This window comes from Microcaecilia unicolor, chromosome 11, assembly GCF_901765095.1.
Source record: "Microcaecilia unicolor chromosome 11, aMicUni1.1, whole genome shotgun sequence".
NCBI classification, from domain to species: Eukaryota; Metazoa; Chordata; class Amphibia; order Gymnophiona; family Siphonopidae; genus Microcaecilia; species Microcaecilia unicolor.
Window position 1 is genome coordinate 115364455 of NC_044041.1, and position 20941 is coordinate 115385395.

At 45.2% G+C, this 20941-nt stretch overlaps 1 protein-coding gene across 1 annotated transcript in view; it reads left to right on the forward strand.

The window, feature by feature from the left end:
- Positions 1 to 20941, forward strand: part of MACROD1 (mono-ADP ribosylhydrolase 1) — a gene marked incomplete in the record, with an annotated part of 1234860 nt that overhangs the window by 1006317 nt on the left and 207602 nt on the right.

Consider the following 20941-nt stretch of genomic DNA (forward strand, 5'->3'; position numbering starts at 1 on the left):
GATACATTTAAATCTTTTATTTTTTTTTTTTACCTGAAGTCACAGTGGCGGCAGCGTTAGTGAAAACAGTGCAGGCTCGCCTCCTCCAGCCTTCCCTTCCCGAGTTTCAGTGTTCTGCCCTCGCGGAAGCAGGAAACTACGTGAGAGGAAGGCAGGACACTGAGACTCGGGAAGGGAAGGCTGGAGGACTCACTAACGCTGCTGCCGCCAGTGCTGCGACTTCAGGTAAAAAAATAAATAAAAGATTTAAATGCATCGCGGGGCGGCAGGAACAGAAAGCAGGGCTGTCAGGGAGCTAAGGGCGGGCAGGTGAGCTGGCCTTGGGAAAAAAAGGGGCTGGTACAATGTACCGGTGCGTACCGGCACAAAAAAGCACTGCAGACCTCTCACCTCTGGAAGTGGAGAACTCAGGGGATGGGTACAGGGATTCAAAGCTTGTTACCTCTAAGACTGGAGGGCTTAGAAAATGATTGCAGGAAAACAGAGCCTATCACCTCTAGAACTGGAGGGATCGAAGATACGTGCAGGGATACAGAGCCTGTTACCTACTATTACTACTTATCATTTCTATAGCTCTACTAGACGTATGCAGCACTGTACACTTGAACATTGAAACTATTATCAAACCAAAACCTCAACCCATACATATACGCAGACGATGTAACGATTTACATCCCATTTAAACAAGATCTAAAGGAAATTTCCAATGAAATCAACCAAAGTCTCCATATCATGCATTCAGGGGTGGATGCATTCCAGCTGAAACTTAATGCAGAAAAAGCCCAATGCCTAATACTTACCTCTCAACATAACACGAACAAATTCACCACCATTTACACACCAAATCTGAACCTTCCAATTTCGGATACCCTAAAAATTCTTGGAGTTACCATTGATCGACACCTAACACTTGAGAGCCACGCGAAAAACACAACCAAGAAAATGTTCCACTCAATGTGGAAATTAAAAAGAGTAAGACCTTTCTTCCCAAGGACTGTTTTCCGGAACCTGGTACAATCAATGGTGCTCAGTCATCTAGACTACTGCAACGCACTCTACGCCAGCTGTAAAGAGCAAATAATCAAGAAACTTCAGACAGCCCAGAACACTGCAGCTAGACTCATATTCGGTAAAAGAAAATATGAAAGTGCTAAACCCCTACGAGAAAAGCTACACTGGCTCCCACTTAAAGAACCCTAGTTCACAAAATCATTCATGGAGACACACCAGCCTACATGTCAGACCTGATAGACTTACCACCCAGGAATGCTAAAAGATCATCCCGCACATTCCTTAATCTTCACTTCCCCAACTGCAAAGGTCTAAAATACAAACTAATGCATGCGTCAAACTTTACCTACTTGAGCACACAGTTATGGAACGCACTGCCGCGCAACTTAAAAACAATTTACGAACTAACCAACTTCCGCAAACTACTGAAGACCCATCTCTTTAATAAGGCATACCACAAAGATCAACAAATGTGAACATGCACCACTCCTCCACATACATTCAGAACTGTCATATAATATCTGCTTCTTATATTACTATCATGTTTTATCATTATCATGATACCCAAGATTCTTCTGTAACACTAAATGTCTATTTCCTAATATATTTCCACCATTCATGATGTATTGTAAGCCACATTGAGCCTGTAAAAAGGTGGGAAAATGTGGGATACAAATGCAATAAATAAATAAACATGAAGAGACAGTCCCTGCTCGAAAGACTGAGATGCTCAAACGATGGGTGCAGGAATACAGAGCCAGTCATCTCTAGGAGTGGAGGGGTCAGTGGGTGGATGCAGAGATAGAGTATATGCCCTCAAGGACTGGAGGGTTCAGGGAATGGATATAGGTATACAGAGCCTGCCATCTCTAGAACCGGGGGCAGAAAAACAAAACCTATCACCTCTAGGACTAAACATCTTTTCACAGTCTCAACATCTGTGTGTATGTATAATTTGGGTATCTTTCTATGTTTTTGCTTTTAATCTGTATGTGCGTTTATGTGTCTATGGATTTTTATGTTTTGTGTGTCTGTATCTTTGCATATATGTGTGTGTGTAAATGTTATCCATTCCCTCTAATTGTGCATTTGAGCCCCTACTGAGCACTGCAGTGATTTTCTCCAGCTGATGGTGTCTCTCGAGCAGCTGTGGAATGAAAACACAGCAGCAACAAAACCGAATTGTGTTTACTGACAGAAGAAAAGGCATTTTATTTGCTTCCATATTGCTCAGTAATCCTCAGCTGTATATGTTAATAACTGATGGCAGGATACAACTGCAACATTTTAGAAAAAGTCTACTTTATCAATAAATGTTAGTATACCTATTGATAAAGTAGACTTCTTCTAAAATGTATACTAACATTTCCTGGGAGCAGGTCTCACGTGTTCAGCCATTTAATACTGCAATTAACAGTGTACCCATTGAATATAGCAGTTCCAGTATATTTTAATAGCATTCCCTTGATAGTCTCTGCTCAGCTGCTAATGTTGCATTCCTACTTTAGGTGTCTCAGGATACCTAACTGGACAAGTGGGCATCAAAATGACAGATGATGTTTAATATAGACAAGTGCAAAATAACATAGTAACATAGTAGATGACAGCAGAAAAAGATCAGCACGGTCCATCCAGTCTGCCCAACAAGATAAACTCATGTGTGCTACTTTTTGTGTATACCCTACCTTGATTTGTACCTGTCCTCTTCAGGGCACAGACCGAATAAGTCTGCCCAGCACTATCCCCACCTCCCAACCACCAGCCCCGCCTCCCACCACCGGCTCTGGCACAGACCGTATAAGTCTGCCCAGCACCATCCCCGCCTCCCAACCACCAGCCCCTCCTCCCACCACCGGCTCTGGCACAGACCTTATAAGTCTGCCCGGGACACGGGCTCGAGGACTCATACACCACCGGTGCACACCCCGGTGGGAGCAGCCCGAGAGTGAGTCGGGGTGGTGAGGGAGAAGCCCAGCGGTGGCCAAGGAGACCAGGTCCTCCGGGACGCTCTGGACGATCGGGCCACTACCGGGTGGGTCAGGGAGAGGAGGAACGGAGTGCCCACCCGCTACCCCTCAGAGCGGGCCCCCTAGCTGAGTCGCCGAGTGTGGGCCAAGTGTGGGTCTAAGAGAGACACCGAACTCCCAACTCACCCGGGCGCCTGCAGCGAATATCTGCCTGCAGCGAACACCTGGCTCCTGTCCGTCCCTTGTCCTGGCCAATTAGACAGGGAGAGGGGAGTCGCTGGCCTGCGGAGTGGAGGTACCGGGGTGGTGGATTCAGAGGATTGCGCAGCCTCCCAGGCCCAGCACTCAGCACGCCGCATGGACGCGACCTACCCTCGTGGCGTGGCCCGAGGTGCAGGCCCTTAAGCGAACCCGAGTCTGCTGAACTCGCGGGATTTGCTGCCTGCATCTGGATTTGCCTCGGACCCAGACTCCACCACTGGCCCATGTCTGCCTGAGCCCGTCAGGGAGATTCCACTGCCGGCCCACCTCTGCCCATGCCCGATGAGGGATTCCACTGTTGGCCCTGTACCGACATGGCTAGGCTTGTCCCGGTGCACCTGATCCAGCTTGTTCCGGCTTTCCAGTCCTGCTGCTCGGCTCTCCTCTGCTCTGGCCTGCTCGGCACTCCTCTGCTCTGGCCTGTTCCAGTCCAGCTGCTCTAGCTTGTTCCTCTGCTCCAGCTTGTTCCAGTCCATCAGCTCCTGCTTGCTCCAGTCCGCCTGATCCAGCCTGTCCAACCCGTCTGTCCCAGCTTGTTCCAGTCCATCTGCTCCAGCTTGTTCCGGCCCATCTGCTCCAGCTTCTTCCGGTCCATCTATTCTGGCTTGTCCCAGTCCGTCTGCTCCGGCTTGTCCCATCTGCTCCAGATTATTCCAGCTTGTTCCAGTCCTGCTGCTTATCTACTCCAGCTTGCTCAAGTCCGCCTGATCCAGCTTGTTCTGGGCCATCTGCTCCAGCTTGCTCCAGCTGTTCCCTCCTGCTGCTCTGCTCTCATCTGTCCCAGCTTGTTCCTGCTGCTCCGTCTGTTCTGTTCCAGCTTGCGCCAGTCACATCGCTTCAGCCCCAGCCTACCTGCCTGCCTGCCTGCTAGCCCATCATCCAACCCACCTGCTGCCTGCTAGCCCATCAACCAATCTGTCTGTTCTGTTCCAGCTTGTTCCAGTCACATCGCTGCAGCCCCAGCCTACCTGCCTGCCTGCCTCCCAGCCTATCAACCTGCCTGCCTGTCAGCTCATCAACTACCTGCCAGACTGCCCTGAAGCCTGCACAACTACCTGCCTGCCTTCAAGCCTGCACAATTACCTACATGCCAGCCCTTCAACTTACCTGCCTGCCAGCTCAACCATCAACCTGCCTGCCTCCCAGCCTATCAACCTGCCTGCCCCCCAGCCCGTCAACCTACCTGCCTGCCTGCCTGCTTACCTGCCAGCCCATCTCTTCCAAGTTGTTGCCTGTTGTTCCAGCCTTTATGCTCTATCTGTTGCTTAACACCTCACTCTCTACACATGTACCCTTAAACACCCCAGTCACTACTTATGGCCCCTATACACATTCTCTTCCTTGCCCTGTCCCTTCCCAATCTTTTCCCCCTTCCCCCACCGCTGTCTACCGCAGGAACTCACTGCACATCCATGTTCTCTCCCGTCCTGCTCACTACTGCAATACCCTACCCACCCCCGTCCCTCACCACCTCACCATATCTCCTGTCCCCCTCCTTCTTCCTAGCTCTCAACCTTCAACACTTCCTTCCTGCCATTAACCCATCCCCATTCCTCCTAAGCGCATCCCGTCTTCGTCGCCTTCGTTGCCCTACCTCCCCCACCCTCCTCCGCACTCTCTTGCTCCTTCTCCTGCTATCCGCGGGAGACATCAATCCCAATCCAGGTCCCCCACATCTATCCTCATCCTATCTCTGCAAACGATTCTGGAATGTCTCCAATCTCATCTCTATTCCCCTCCTCCCCCCCTCTTCCCTCCCCTTCTCGTGTGCCCTGTGGAATGCCCGCTCAGTATGCAATAAACTTTCCTTCACCCATGATCTCTTCATCTCCCATTCCCTTCAACTGCTCGCCCTAACTGAAACCTGGCTCTCCCCCGACGACTCTGCCTCAGTCACTTTGCCATGTAGGTTATCTTTTCTCCCACACTCCCTGCCCAGTTGGACGCGGTGGAGGCGTCAGGTTACTACTCTCGCCCTTCTGTAGTTTCCAACCCCTCCTCCTATCGCAATCTCACTGCTTCTCATCCCTTGAAGCCCACTCCATCCGTCTATTCTACCCGTTTCCACTCAGAGTGGCAGTCATTTACCGCCCCCCTGATAAATCCCTCTCTTCCTTCCTCACTGACTTCGATGCCTGGCTTTCTGTTTTTCTTGATCCCTCATCTCCATCCCTCATCCTCGGAGACTTTAACATACACTCTGAAGACCCATCCGACTCTCATGCTTCTCAGTTCCTCACTCTAACATCCTCCTTCAACCTCCAGCTGTGCTCCACCACCCCTACTCACCAAAATGGCCATTGTCTCGACCTCGTCCTCTCCTCTTCCGACTCACCCTCCAATTTCCACGCCTCAGCTCTTCCTCTCTCTGATCATCACCTGATCACCTTCACACTTCTTCACCCCCCTCAGCCCCGCCCAACATTAACCACTAGTTCCAGGAATCTCCAGGCTATTGACCCTCCCACCGTATCCTCTAGTATTTCTAATCTCCTCCCCTCCATCATGTCCTCCGAGTCTGTTGACAAGGCTGTCTCCGCTTACAATGCCACTCTCTCCTCTGCTCTGGACACCCTCGCACCATCCATCTCCCGTCCCACAAGGCGTACTAATCCCCAGCCCTGGTTGACCCCTTGCATCCGTTACCTTCGCTCCTGCGCCCGATCTGCTGAACGCCTCTGGAGGAAATCTTGCACCCATTCAGATTTCCTTCATTACAAATTCATGCTATCCTCCTTCCAGTCCTCCCTATTCCTTGCCAAACAGGACTACTACTCCCAATTGACCAATTCTCTCAGCTCCAACCCTCGTCGTCTCTTTGCCACCTTTAACTCCCTCCTCAAAGTGCCCTCCTCTCCAACCCCCCACCCCCACTCTCTCCTCAATCACTGGCTGACTACTTCCGCGACAAGGTGAAAAGATCAACCTTGAGTTCACTACCAAGCCACCTCCTCCTCTTCACCCTTCAACCCTAGTCCATGTCTAAAAAGAAGGCTGTCCTTATTTAGATGTGTTTCAGGAACATCCAGTTTTTAGAAAGGTGCTCTGACTGAGCAGCTGTCCACTGGAGGGATTAAGGCATGACACTTCTTTTATCCCCCAGTGGTTGCGGTCCCCCTCCCTCTCCCTAAAAGTGAAACCAGAAGGGGATACCAGGATCTGAGACAATTTCAAGTATTATGGGCATTCTTAACCAGTGCATTTTTTGTATCACAAAAGGTGCCGGTACTCAAATGCTACGCCACCCTTCAGGGGTGGGGTGATCGCTGAGAGACTCACCCCACAATAGCCAGACCCCCTGCAACCAGTCACAGAATGTATGACAAGGCAGAATTGGTGTGTAGAGCCTGAGCTCTTTCATTAAAACTTGGGGGTCCATCATGGGTCAATTTTAGCAGACAATGGAAAAGGTGCCAGTACTCAATACCCCCTAGTACCCCCTCAAAAAAAGCCCTGTTCTTAACAGAGAAGTAAGCAGGTCTGAGGAGTAGCTTAGTGAATAGTGCAGTGGAATGTAACCAATGGATCCAGATTCCAATCCCATTTCAACTTTTTTAAAACTGTGAGCTCTCTAGAAACAGAAAAAAATAACTACTGTACTTAAATATATAAGCCACCTGCAAGCTGAAGGATATTGAAGTGATGTACATTCAGGTACAGTAGGTATTTTTCCGTTCCTATTGGGCTCATAATTACAAAAACAAAGAGTAAAAATGTGATTTGAACCTGGGACCCTTGGTTTACAGCCCACTGCACTAGCCACTAGACTGACCCTCTGCATTGCATTGATGTCTGTGTGGCCATTTTCTAAGAATGCTGCTATACAGATGTCCATGTCCCTTGCTTTCTCCCCATTCAAAATTTGGACATTTCAGTTTGTAAAATGGATGTTCATGCTGGATGTTTCCAGTGATGGATGTCCATCTCACATTTTCTCGAACAGGCTGTATCCTGTTCAAAAATACATGTGAGATGGACACCTATTTGGGACATTCTGACTTTGATGTCTTTATTCTGACTTGGATGTCCTTTCAAAAATACTCCTTTATGCCATATTATTGCTGTTAAGATTTAATCTGCCTATCTCCAAGTGTACCTTATTGTTTTAACTGTGTTTTACGCTGACATTTTTTAATTTTACTGTTGTTATACTGTTAATACAATGTAAGTTGTTTATATCAAGCTATATGTGTTATATACTGCCTTGGGTGAATCTCTTTATAAAGGTGGCCAATAAATCCTAATAAAATAAATAAAATACAGTCTAATGGAGGTAGAGTTAACAATCACAGAAGATGATCTACTGGAGTGTGCAGAGTTGGCCAATTTCTGCAAGATGAATTTCTTCTTTCTTCATTCTGTGCAAGCAAGAGTCTTTTCCACACTGCATAATGATTATGCAGCTGGCAAGACAGTACTTTCTAGCTCATGGAGACATCCTTCCACACTGCCTATGGTTAGCATGGTTATGGTCTGCATAGAGGCAAATGAAACCAGGGCCGCCGAGAAGGGGGCAAAATTCCCCAGTCCCGGGCCTCCAAGGGGGGCCCAGCGCCAGGGTTTCTCTCTCTCTCCTGCTCCTGACGGGACCTGAGTGATCATGTCCCGACAGGAGCAGGAGAGAGAAAACTCCAGCACTGGGCCCGCCTTGGAGACTGGGGAGGACCCAGAGCTTCCTCCAGTGCTGCTCCTCAGCCCATTGCTAAGTGGCTGCTTTTCTTTTCAGACGCACATGCTTGGTTTTGAAACCGAGCATGCCCTGAGAGGAAAAGCAGCCGCAGGGGCAGGCAGTCAGCGCTGGAGGAAGACGTATTCTGCTGGTGGGGCCTCAGCATCCCCACCAGCCAAGGTGTTTAGGCAGCGGCAGCGATCTGGGAGGCGGGGGGGCAGCAGTGGCAGCGATGGGGGGGGGGGTGTGGCAGTGATCGGCAGTGGTGGCCCTGCCTCGGGCCTGGTTCAGTCTCTCGGCAGCCCTGAATGAAACAGCAAGAGTATGTGCTGAAGTTGTTAGGTGAAACCCCAACTTTGTCTCAAAATTTTTTTTTTTTGAAAAATAGGAAACAACATAGAAACAGAAAAATGTAGGCAGATAAGGACCATATGGCCTATCCAGTCTGCCCATCTATGCCATCTATTCTCCCTATCACTCCCCTAGAGATCCTATGTACTTGTCCCAAGCTCTCTTGAATTCAGATACTGTTTTCCTTTCCACCAGTTCTACTGAGAGGCTGTTCCATGAATTCACTACCCTGTCTGTGAAGAAATATTTCCTCAGGTTACTTCTATCCCCTTTCACCTTCATCCTATGCCCCCTCTTCCAGGGGTTCCTTTCAATCGAAAGAGATTTGCCTCCTTTGATATTCAAAATAGGTTATGTACTTGCCGGCGTTCAGCAGAGCCATTTGTACAATACTCAGGGTATTGTGAACATCCTGTTCTGGACGTTCCAGTTTCTACCTTGACATCCTATCCAAAATGGGGCTTCATGGATATAATTTTATCACTTTGTGGGTGCATAAGCATTATGGAGGCAATTCTATAAGTGGGCACTTTTAAGTGCTTCGATTGTCGTACAGTGAGAGCCTAATTCTCTATTATAGAATACTAGTGTAACCTGGCATTGGCACAGGGACGTAGCTATATGGGGCCACGGGGGCATGGGCCCCCGCAAATTCGGCCCTGGCTCTCCCCCGCCGCCAACCCCTTCGACCCCCTCTCCCGCTACCAACCCTCCCCCGCTGCTGTCACCATCGGGTACCTTTGCTGGCGGGGTTCCCCAACCCTCGCTAGCAAAGGTACCCGATGGCGGGGGAGGGCTGGTGGCAGGGGGAAGAGGGGGTCGAAAGGGTTGGCGCCGGGGGGGGGGGTCAAATGTGGTGGTGGCGGCAGGGGGGGTCAAAAATGGCAGCGGGGGTTAAAAATGGGGGGGGGGGGGTCAGCGGCGCCCGTGGGGGCTAAAATGTGCCCCATCACCTCGGGCTCTGGACCCCCCTCCTGCTGAAGTCTGGCTACGTCCCTGCATTGGCACACCTTACATTTAGGCAGCCGCAGTTACAGTAACTATAGACCTAAGGATCGATATTCATCCAGTGGTGCTGAGTTTTAATGACAGCAACATTAAAAATATAATAATATAATCCTCTGGCCTAATTCTATCAAGAACAAATTATAAAAATCCCCTAAGCAAAACCAACCATAAAACATAAAAAAACATAAAACACATGCAACTGGGAGCAGCACCCATGTGCTGTCCATATGCACGCCCTGTCACAGTTGTACGCTATAGGACTTGTACGCAGACTTACAGAATAATGCTTAGGGTGCTTACGCATGGATGTGCTACTCTGTTTCCTGCATTTAGGTGCACAAAGATGTATGTGAGTGCTTAGTTATAGAATTGCCCTCCACATGCATACTTTTCCTTGTATGCATACCAACATATTTTCAAACCTAAAGCATGCACATGTTTTTGTTTTGAATATTACTCTAGGGAATTTATGCAAATATATTTAAACTTGCTTTCCTGGGTTAATTTACACACATACACATGTATTTTATAAAGTATACAAGTAAAAGCTAACTGTTCCCCAACTCTGGTCCTAGGAATGCCTGCACTCAGTTTGAGAAATGTATGCTTATAAGAATATAAGCTTTGCCATACTGGGACAGACCAAGGGTCCATCAAGCCCAGTATCCTGTTTCCAACAGTGGCCAATCCAGGTTACAAGTACCTGGCAAGATCCCAAAGCAGTACAATACATTTTAAGCTGCTTATCCTAGAAATAAGCAGTGGATTTTCCCCAAGTCCATCTTAATAATGGCTTATTGGCTTTTCTTTTAGGAAGTTATCCAAACCTTTTTTAAACCTCACTAAGCTAACTGCTTTTGCCACATTTTCTGGCAACAAATTCCAGAGTTTAATTACATGTTGAGTGAAAAAATTTTTTTTTCTGATTTGTTTTAAATTTACTACTTTGTAGTTTCATTATGTGCCTCCTAGTCCTAGTATTTTTGGAAAGAGTAAACAAGTGATTCACCTCTACCCATTCCACTCCACTCATTATTTTATAGACCTCTATCATATCTCCCCTCAGCCATCTTTTCTCCAAGCTGAAGAGCCCTAGCCACTTTAACCTTTCCTCATAGGGAAGTCATCCCATCCCCTTTATCATTTTTGTCACCCTTTTTTTTTTGTTACATTTGTACCCCGCGCTTTCCCACTCATGGCAGGCTCAATGCGGCTTACATGGGGCAATGGAGGGTTAAGTGACTTGCCCAGAGTCACAAGGAGCTGCCTGTGCCTGAAGTGGGAATCAAACTCAGTTCCTCAGTTCTCCAGGACCAAAGTCCACCACCCTAACCACTAGGCCACTCCTCCACTGTTGCTACTATTTGAGATTCTACTTGGAATGTTGCTATTCCACTAGCAACATTCCATGTAGAAGTCGGCCCTTGCAGATCACCAATGTGGCCGCGCAGGCTTCTGCTTCTGTGAGTCTGACGTCCTGCACGTACGTGCAGGACGTCAGACTCACAGAAACAGAAGCCTGCGCAGCCTTCTACATGGAATGTTGCTAGCAAGATTCCATGTAGAATCTCCAGTAGTATCTATTTTATTTTTGTTACATTTGTACCCCGTGCTTTCCCATTCATGGCAGGCTCAATGCGGCTTACATGGGGCAATGGAGGGTTAAGTGACTTGCCCAGAGTCACAAGGAGCTGCCTGTGCCTGAAGTGGGAATCAAACTCAGTTCCTCAGGACCAAAGTCCACCACCCTAACCACTAGGCCACTCCTCTAATTTACCCATGTATATAGCAGGAAAACAGTAATCGGTAATCGCTGTTGGATGTCCAGAATTCAAACCTTCCCTAGTCCCGCCCAGAACATACCCCTTTGCTGTTTTGATACACTACAGTGTTGGATGTCCCTATTCTGCCTTTGCAAAATCGAATGGATGTTTCATTCATATGGATGTCCATTTCAGCCTTTTGAGATGTCCGTGTGCTTCCAAAACGAGTGCCATAGTGTCAGTAATGTAAACATTAAAACAGCACCTCTACAGCATTCATGTGAGAGAAATTTGATGTCAGCAGAAAATAGAATAGGCAATATGGTAGACAAATGAAACATCTTAATAGGCAACAGAGGGGATAAATGCAGTTGGAACATAGACAAGATGGATAAGACAGAGGTAACTGGGATAAATAAGTGAATGACTAAATTGAGGGCTAGTTATATGTACACTTGAGTAAGATATGTAGGATTGGTCTCGGTTACAGTTTTTAGGAGTCCAGCTACAAAGGAGCAGCAGCAAAGATCTTCCAACGCGGCATGAATCTCTTCCAAGATTTGCACTATCATCTTCAGTACACTGCTGACATATGCCTTAGTTTAGGCAACTTCAAAGCTACCCTCTGAAGTGCTAGAGAAGCTCAGTTATCCCATAATACATGACTTTCAGGACACAGCATCTAAGTTCTAACCTGTGCAGGTGTCTCCTGTGCTGTCTGAGACATGTAAAAGACTTCAAAAACACCATAGCACTGGCCTGAGTTCTCTACCCTCAACATAAACAACTCAGCACCCTTCTAACACAGTTTGCAACAGTTCTCTTCCAGCACAGATTTCATTGCATTCCAGAACCAGCACTGACATCATCTTGACTCTGATTAAAGTGCCATTCAAATTGTCATCTCCTGTGCAACAATCTTGGATCAGCCCCTGCTACAATCCACTCTAGCAGAGTTCAGGCAAAACGATTTCATTTTATACTAGTTTCTCATGTCATTTGTGTGGTTTTTGTTTTATTTTTAATGTTCATTTCATGGCAATTTCGTTAACAATGTGCACTGTTCATCAATAACCACCTATTGAGCACATACTTAGCAGTTCACTAGGTATCTATTGAGTAATAGGGCACACTATTAATGACATAGGAAAAAAACAAACTTTTGGGGGAGTCCTTTTATTTCAGATTAGAAAATATGGGGTCCCTTTACCAAGCTGTGGGGAAAGGACCCTGCGCTAGCAGCAGGGGCCGTTTTTCCTGCGCGCCAGGGCCCTTTTTACCACAGCAAGTAAAAAAGCCCCCTGCACACATGGCCAACTCTTACCACATGGCCATATGGTAGGAAGCCCTTGCCACCACCCATTGAGGTGGTGATAAGTTTTCCCGCATTAACCTGGTGGTAACCGGAAAGCTTGTGACGATGCCCGATTACTGCCGGGTTATCGCCACGCAAGCCATTTCTGGGGGGTTTCTTTTTCCCCGAGAAATGGCACGTGCTCAGGGTGGGTCTACTGCTGGTGGCCGCATTAGGCCGGCAGTATTCCTGGAAGAGAGAGCAGTAAACCCGCGTTGGGAAGGGCCCCTGTATGAAACAACATGAGAAACGTTGTTAACTTTTGCCGTGCCATTTCAAAGTAATACATATCCCTAGTCCACTCTGGTTCTGGTCACAATAGCTGATGAGTCTTCTTCATTAGTTTCACTGCTCCTACCACAGCAGATACACTCATTTTTACAGGAGAAAATGTTAACGATTTTGTCAAGGGCTACTCTAAAGATTGTCCATTAGTACTATTTCAGGAGAAAAGCATATCACAAAAGTCTTAGACCATAGATATTATTCTTGTGCAGAGAGAAATTCATCCTTCTCAAGATCCATTTGTATCTCTACCCTCTATGTCAGAATCCAAACTTCAAGGAGGGCAAAATCTACCCACCTCTTCCTCCCATTCAGAAATCGTTAGATTCAAACTGAAAGACTACCCAAACAGTAACTTCAGTGCACAGAAATTGTCTTTAGAGAACGTGTAATATGTCACAGGAATTTCATCTGATTCTATACATGTTATTCCTGGAATTTTGGATTTTTCCAAGTCCGTTTAGTAGCGGTTTATGGACTTGTCCTTTAGGAAACCGTCCAACCCCTTTTTAAACTCTGCTAAGCTAACCGCCTTCACCACATTTTCCGGCAATGAATTCCAGAGTTTAATTACACGTTGGGTGAAGAAAACTTTTCTCCGATTTGTTTTAAATTTACTACACTGTAGTTTAATCGCATGCCCCCTAGTCCTAGTATTTTTGGAAAGTGTGAACAGACGCTTCACATCCACCTGTTCCACTCCACTCATTATTTTATATACCTCTATCATGTCTCCCCTCAGCCGTCTCTTCTCCAAGCTGAATAGCCCTAGCCTCCTTAGTCTTTCTTCATAGGGAAGTGTGTATATATATATATATATATATATATATATATATATATATATATATATATATATATATATATATATATATATATATATATATACATGCTCACACTTAGTCCCCAACCAAATAGACATGCCTGAGTTGCTGCCTGGCCTGTTGCCCTTCTGTATAGGATCCCGCCTCCCACCCTTTTTTCTTAGGAGGAGAATGCAGTAACTGAGCGAAGGGATAGGGGAGGTGATTTTTTTCCATCATTGAAGTTGGTTGTGTGCTTGTGGTCCATGCTTCCCTGTATCTGTCCTAATTAGATTGTAAGCTCTGTCGAGCAGGGGCTGTCTCTCCATGTTCAAGTGTACAGCGCTGCGTATGTCTAGTAGCACTATAGAAATGATAAGTAATAGTAGTAATAGAGTTAGCAAATGGAGGAATGGGAAAAGTGCCAGTTTGACACACTTTAAGTGTGCACATTTCAACTTTCTGATTTCTTTATTTACAAATATCCGCCATTTAAAGCAATTTACATACTAAAGAGTACACATTTAAAACATAGAGTAGGATAAAACAAAAATAAATCAGCACAAATTAAACTCATTTCATGTCATCCTGGAATTTTGGATTTTTGCAAGTCCGTTTAGTAGCTTCCAACCCCCTTGTCCCTAAATTGAAAAGGTGCAGCTCCCCTGGCTTCTCTGGAACCTCCACGGACTTCTCATGCCATTTTGAAACATTGACCTAACAGGGCAGGAATAACTGGGGATCATTCTTTCCCAGTTTGGACTTGCTGTAGGCAAACAGGCAAAATGCAGGCAAACTTATTGGTAATGTCATCCGGCAAATAAGGATGTGGGTATAGGAGTCCTTCAGATCTAGAGAAACAAGCTAATTGTTCTGCAAAATGGCCATGCATATCTTCCCTGAGCCTGAGACCTTAAGCCAAGCCATATGACATGCAGCAATGGCTGAGGCTGTAGCCTAAGTCACTGTGTAGTAAACATCATTGGAGGAACAAATAAGATGGTAAGTCAACTCTTGGAGATCAATGTGCAACTGCTCCTCCTGAGAAGTGGATAGCAAATGTATCAAATTTATCAAGCTGTTGGAGTAATGAATGATGATATGTAGAATCTGAAGTTGGTGAGCTATAATTTTTAGGTTTAACATAATACTTTGAACAACATTCTTCCAAATACTATCTAGAATTCTGGTGGGGGGGGGAGTCCTGGAGGAGCTTGAGTATTCAACTTTGAAAATTTAGATCTTTTTACGGCAGCCTTTGACATCACTGAGTGATGAGGAAGCTGATCATGTCCAGGAGATGAAGAACTTTTACTTCAACTCAAGGCATCTAGATACTGGATGACCTGAAAGAGTAAATTTCCACACTAGGAAGCTGTAGATTTTTTTTTAACTTTATTTATATACAGTGCACAAATACAACATAATCACACACAAAAAAACTGTAGTTACAAAAACAAGATCAGGTGAAATAACAAAACACTATGCTGTAGACCTTGAAAAGCTTGATGTACTGGTAAAGCAATGACTTTCTTGGGTGCACCAGAGCAGGGAGACCGCATACACTTCAATCTCAAGAGCCCCTTCTTAACAGCATGGAGATTGAGTGGCAGATAATGAACCACCTTCCCTTCTCAGAGGAAGTAAAAGAAGCCATTATTGTGGCTAGGTGACTATCCAAGAGGAAATTATATCAATGTAAGTGCCCTTTTTCAGAGATTCTGTCTTAATGCTTTATTTGTCAAAATCATGGGGCTAAAGACATCTTTGGTTCACATTCAGAGGGTGGTGGTAAATGCAATCCGCTCCGAGGAAAGGAAGGTCAGCAATGGAGTTCCTCAGGGGTCGGTTCTGAGGCCTATTCTGTTTAATATATTTGTGAGAGATATTGCTGAAGGGTTGGAAGGAAAGGTTTGCCTTTTAGCAGATGACACGAAGATAGCCAGTAGAGTGGATACCCTGGAGGGAGTAGAAACAATGAGAAGGGATCTCCAAAAGTTAGAAGAATGGTCGAGGGTCTGGTAGTTAAAATTTAATATATATACTTAAATATCAATATTCCAGGAATAAGTGAAATAATATCCAAAAGTATTTATTCAATACAAAATATTATAACATACACAAGTTCACTCCTACTACATTCATACCACATTCACACACTTTCTGCTGTTGCTCTTGGGTTAAACACTTAATGCTGAAAACTTCAGAAGTAGTTGTCTATGATAAACCTTCTGTTGTCAGCAAATGCTGATTATAATCACATTGACAAACAGAGAAAGGCTCAAAGAGTGTGAGAGTGAGAGAGCCTTTAACTGAGTGTGATACCTAATGAGTGTGACTTGGCATCTCCGTACTTCTTTAGATGAGAGGAGATCATCTGCAAGCTTGAGGCAAAGATGTGAATCCTGCTTCCTATAGACTAGTTGTTACAAGTGTCAGATACCTTCCTGCAGTGGAATAAGGCCACTACAGTGCAGTATACTGCCACTTTAGTCTTTCTCCACTGAGGAAAAATCCTGCTGCACAGACTGCAACTCACAGGCCCAGCTGTAACTGCTGAGGATTGTGCCCAGAACAGCAGGAAGCAGACAGCAGCTGTCTCAGGGGCCCTTTTACTAAGCCAATAGGCGCCTATGCGTGCCTAACGCACGTCAGTTTTGAGTTACTGCCCGGCTACCACGTGGCACTTGTGGTAATTTCATTTTTGACGTGCGTGCGCTAGGCGCGCCAGAAAATATTTTTATTTTCTGGCACGTGGGTGGTAATCGACATTTTACGCACATAGACCATTACCACCTAGTTACCGCATGAGACCTTACTGCTAGGTCAATGGCTGGCGGTAAGGTCTCAGACCCAAAATGGACGCGTGGCAATTTTTATTTTGCCGACATCTATTTTCGGCAAAAATTTTTGAAAGGCATTTTTTACAGGCGTGCTGAAAAAATGATTTTGCGTGCGTCCAAAACATGCATCTACACTACCACAGGCCATTTTTCAGCGCACCTTTGTAAAAGGGCCCCTCAAAGTCTTAACTACAGCCTCCATAATCCCCTTTCACTGAGAAGGCAACTCTTACTAATGCTGTACTGCCTAGTTAAATTTTTGAAATTTCCATGATAAATCTCCCTGTTATGTTTCTGTTGCTCTGACCGTGCACACTGTGACAGTGAGACTGCCTCTTACACAGCTGATCATGTGTGTGTGTGTGTGTGTGTGTGTGTGTGTGTTTGTTTGTTTGTTTTGGTGGGAACAAAGGTGTAAAGGCAGATATTTATGTTATTTAGAAAAGCATTTGCAAAGTGGTGCTGCCAGTCAGGATTGACATACACTGGCAAAGCTGTTATGAGGAAGTTTTACATATTTCCTGGCTGCCCACAGGTGCTGTTTTTTCTTAGTTTTGGTGTAAAAAGAACCTTACAGATTTAACAAAAACTTTAAAACTGCACCTGTGTATATTTACCCTGTGGGAATCCATAGCACTGCTTGCAATAACATCAGATCAAGAAAAGCTGAGGCCCAGCGGTATTATTTACATTAGAATCAAGAATCCCAGCCGTCCAATCAGGTGTAAGGGTAAAGATATCCCATACCCATGAGTGCTTGTAACTACTATGTTACTATGTAACAATACCCATTGGAGGAAGGTAACAACAAGCAAAGATAGGAACCTAGAAGATTCATTACTGATACAAGGATTCCCAGATGGAATTTCTTGCCTATCTGGAAAACTTCTATTTACCTCCTATGCATTTATCCCCCCTCCCCTGCATGTACTTTCTGCTTCTTTTATCTTATCCACCTCTTATCAAGGATTCATCCTGCTGGGTTTTCAAGTTCAATCCTTCCCCCCCCCCCCCCCCCACCCTTCCACAATGCCCTCCTTCCTTAGCATCGCGAAAGGATTAGTCCATACTTGTGGGTTGTGCCCATCTACCAGCAGGTGGAGATAGTGAGCAAATTAGAACTAGGGGTCCTTTTACTAAGGTGCACTGAAAAATGGCCTGCAGTAGTGTAGGCGCATGATTTGGCCATGCGCAGAATCATTTTTCAGCGCACCCCAAAAATGAACCCCCTTCCACAACTTCCCTTTTACCCCACATACTCTCCCACCTCAAAATGTAGCCCCCACAGCTGCCCATCACCTTGGAAATGGCCCCACCCCCAAAATTGAACACCCCCTCAGAACTGCCCCACCTCCCTACAAACTTCCCCATCCCTTAAAATTATCCCCAGGGGAGCTTCCCCACTCCAAAACTACCCTTGCAACTGCCCTGCCACCCCACAAACTGCCTCCAAGTCCAAAAACTACCCATATGGAAATACTTGACCACCCCACAAACTGTCCCAGCCTCAAAAACCAGCCCCCACAACTACCCCCACCACCCTGCATATTATACTTCACAACTTCCACTACAATACAAACTGCCCTACCACCAAAACCTACCTCCATAATTGCCCCATCATCCCTAAAACTATTCATCTGCAACTGCTCCACACCCCACAAACTGCCCTCACCCCCAAAAACTACTCACTTCTATTCAGTGTTCATGGAAGAAAACCCTGGAGAAAGTCCGTAGATGAACGACAAAGATATATATGGGGATGGTGTAGATACCACACCATTTATGGAAGAAAGTGTTTATGAGCAACTTGCAAAATTGAAGGTGGATAAAGCCATGAGACCAGATGAGATACCTCCCAGGATACTGAGGGAGCTTAGGGAGGTTTTGACGGGCCTTCTAAAGGATGTCTTTAGTAGATTCTTGAAGACTGGAGAAGTGCCACAGAATTGGAGAAAGCCTGATGTGGTCCTTCTTCACAAAGGCAGTAGCAGAGAAAAGGTGGAAAACTACAGAGTGGTTAGCCTTTCCTTGGTTGTGGGAAAGGTAATGGAGACACTTCTGAAGGAAAGGATAGTCAACTTTCTACAGTCCAATGAGGTACAAGATCCAAGGCAACATGGCTTTACTAAAGGCAAATCATGCCAAACAAAATTGACTGACTTTTTTGATTGGGTTAATTAATTTCAGCAAAGTCTTTGATACTGTTCTTCATAGAAGGCTCATGAATAAACTAAGCAGCTTGAGGGTGGGACCTAAAGTGGTAAACTGGATCAGAAATTGGTTGACTGATAAGCAGCAGAGGGTGGCAGTAAATGGAATTCACTCAAAAGAAAGAGAGGTAAGTAGTGGAGTGCCTCAGGGATCTGTCCTGGGGCCAATTCATATCTTTGTGATATTGCCGAAGGGTTAAAAGGAAAAGTATGCCTTTGTGCAGATGACACTAATTTTGGCAACACTCAGGAGGGTGTGGAATGCATGAGACATGATCTACAAATATTAGAAGATTGGGCTAATGCTTGGCACTTAAGCTTTAATGTGAAGAAATGTAGGGTGATATGTTTGTGGTATAGAAATCCAAAGGAGCGGTATCCAATGGTAGTTACGAGGCTGATGTGCAAAGACCAGGAAAGAGACCTCAGGAGAATAATATCTGAGGATCGTAAGTACCTGGGACAGACTCAAGGTCCATCAAGCCCAGTATCCTGTTTCCAACAGTGGCCAATCCAGGTCACAAGTACCTGGCAAGATTCCAACAATGTAAAACAGATTTTATATTGCTTATCCTAGAAATAAGCACTGAATTTTCCCAAGGCCGTCTGAGAACATAACATAAACATAAGCTTTGCCATACTGGGACAGATCGAAGGTCGATCAAGCCCAGCATCCTGTTTCCAACAGTGGCCAGTCCAGGTTACAAGTACCTGGCAAGATCCCAAAACAGTACAATACATTTTATGCTGCTTATCCTAGAAATAATCAATGGATTTCCCCCAAGTCAATCTTAATAATGGCTTATGGACTTCTCTTTTAGGAAGTTATCCAAACCTTTTTTAAACCCCCACTAAGCTCACTGCTTTTACCACATTCTTTGACAATGAATTCCAGAGTTTAATTACACGTTGAGTGAAGAAATATTTTCTCTGATTTGTTTTAAATTTACTACTTTGTAACTTCATTGTATGCCCCCTAGTCCTTGTATTTTTGGAAAAAAACTAAACAAGCAATTCACCTCTACCCATTCCACTCCACTCATTATTTTACAGACCTCTATCATATTTTTTATTTTATTTGTTACATTTGTATCCCACATTTTCCCACCTATTAGTAGGCTGAATGTGGCTTATATAGTACCAGAGAGGCGTTTGCAGACTCCGGTGTGAACAAATAAAGGTGATGTTATAGTAAGATAGAGTTCATGTGGCACAGCCACATTAGGGAATCATACAGCGGAAGAGTTGTGTTATGTCCATTACGTACTTTGGTTTTGTTGTGTTGCAGAGATCAGGCATTTAAGTTGAATCAGTGAGGTATGCCTTTTGAAACAGGTAAGTTTTTAGTGTTTTCTGGAAGTTTAGGTGGTCGTACGTCGTTTTCAAGGCTTTTGGTAGTGTGTTCCATAGTTGTGTGCCTATGTACGAAAAACTGGATGTGTAGGTTGATTTGTATTTAAGTCCTTTGCAGCTTGGGTAGTGCAGATTTAGATATGTTCGTGTTGTTTCGGATGTGTTTCTAGTTGGTAGGTCGATCAAGTCTGTCATGTATCCCTGGGCTTCTCTGTAGATAATTTTGTGGACCAAGATACAGATTTTGAAGGCAATGCGTTCTTTGATTGGGAGCCAATGTAGTTTTTCACGGAGGGGTTTTGCACTTTCAAATCGCATTTTTCCAATTATAAGCCTGGCTGCCGTGTTTTGAGCAGTCTGAAGTTTCTTTAAGGTTTGTTCTTTGCATCCCGCATAGATTCCATTGCAGTAGTTTATGTGGCTTAGTACCATTGATTGTATCAGGTTGTGGAATGTTTCCTTCGGGAAGAATTGTTTCAGGCTTTTGAGTTTCCACATTGAGTGGAACATTTTCTTTGTTGTGGATTTCACTTGGCTCTCTAGTGTTAAGTTACGGTCCAGTATAATGCAGAGGATTTTGAGGCTGTCTGAGATAGGGAGGGTGTAATCTGGGATGTTGATACTTGTGGGGTTGTCTGCGCTGTATTGGGATGAGACAATGTGTTTTTTCTTTATTGAGTTTTAGTTGAAATGCATTTGCCCATGAGTCCATGATGTTCAAGCTGAGCTTGATTTCTGTTATTTTAGTTTTGTAAGGAATGTATATTGTGACATCGTCTGCATAGATGAAAGGGTTAAGGCCTTGGTTGGATAAAGACTTGGCTAGTGGGGTCATCATTAGGTTGAAGAGGACCAGTGATAACGGTGATCCTTGTGGTACTCCGCAGTCTGCTTTCCACGGTAATGATATGTTTGAGTTTGATTTTACTTGATATGTTACATAAGTATATGCACACCTACAAATTTGTCATGACCTAAGTTCAGGTTCTTAATGCATCTCAGAAACTACCAAATCCAAGCCATTTGGTCATGGGAGGAGCCAGCATTCGTAGTGCACTGGTCCCTC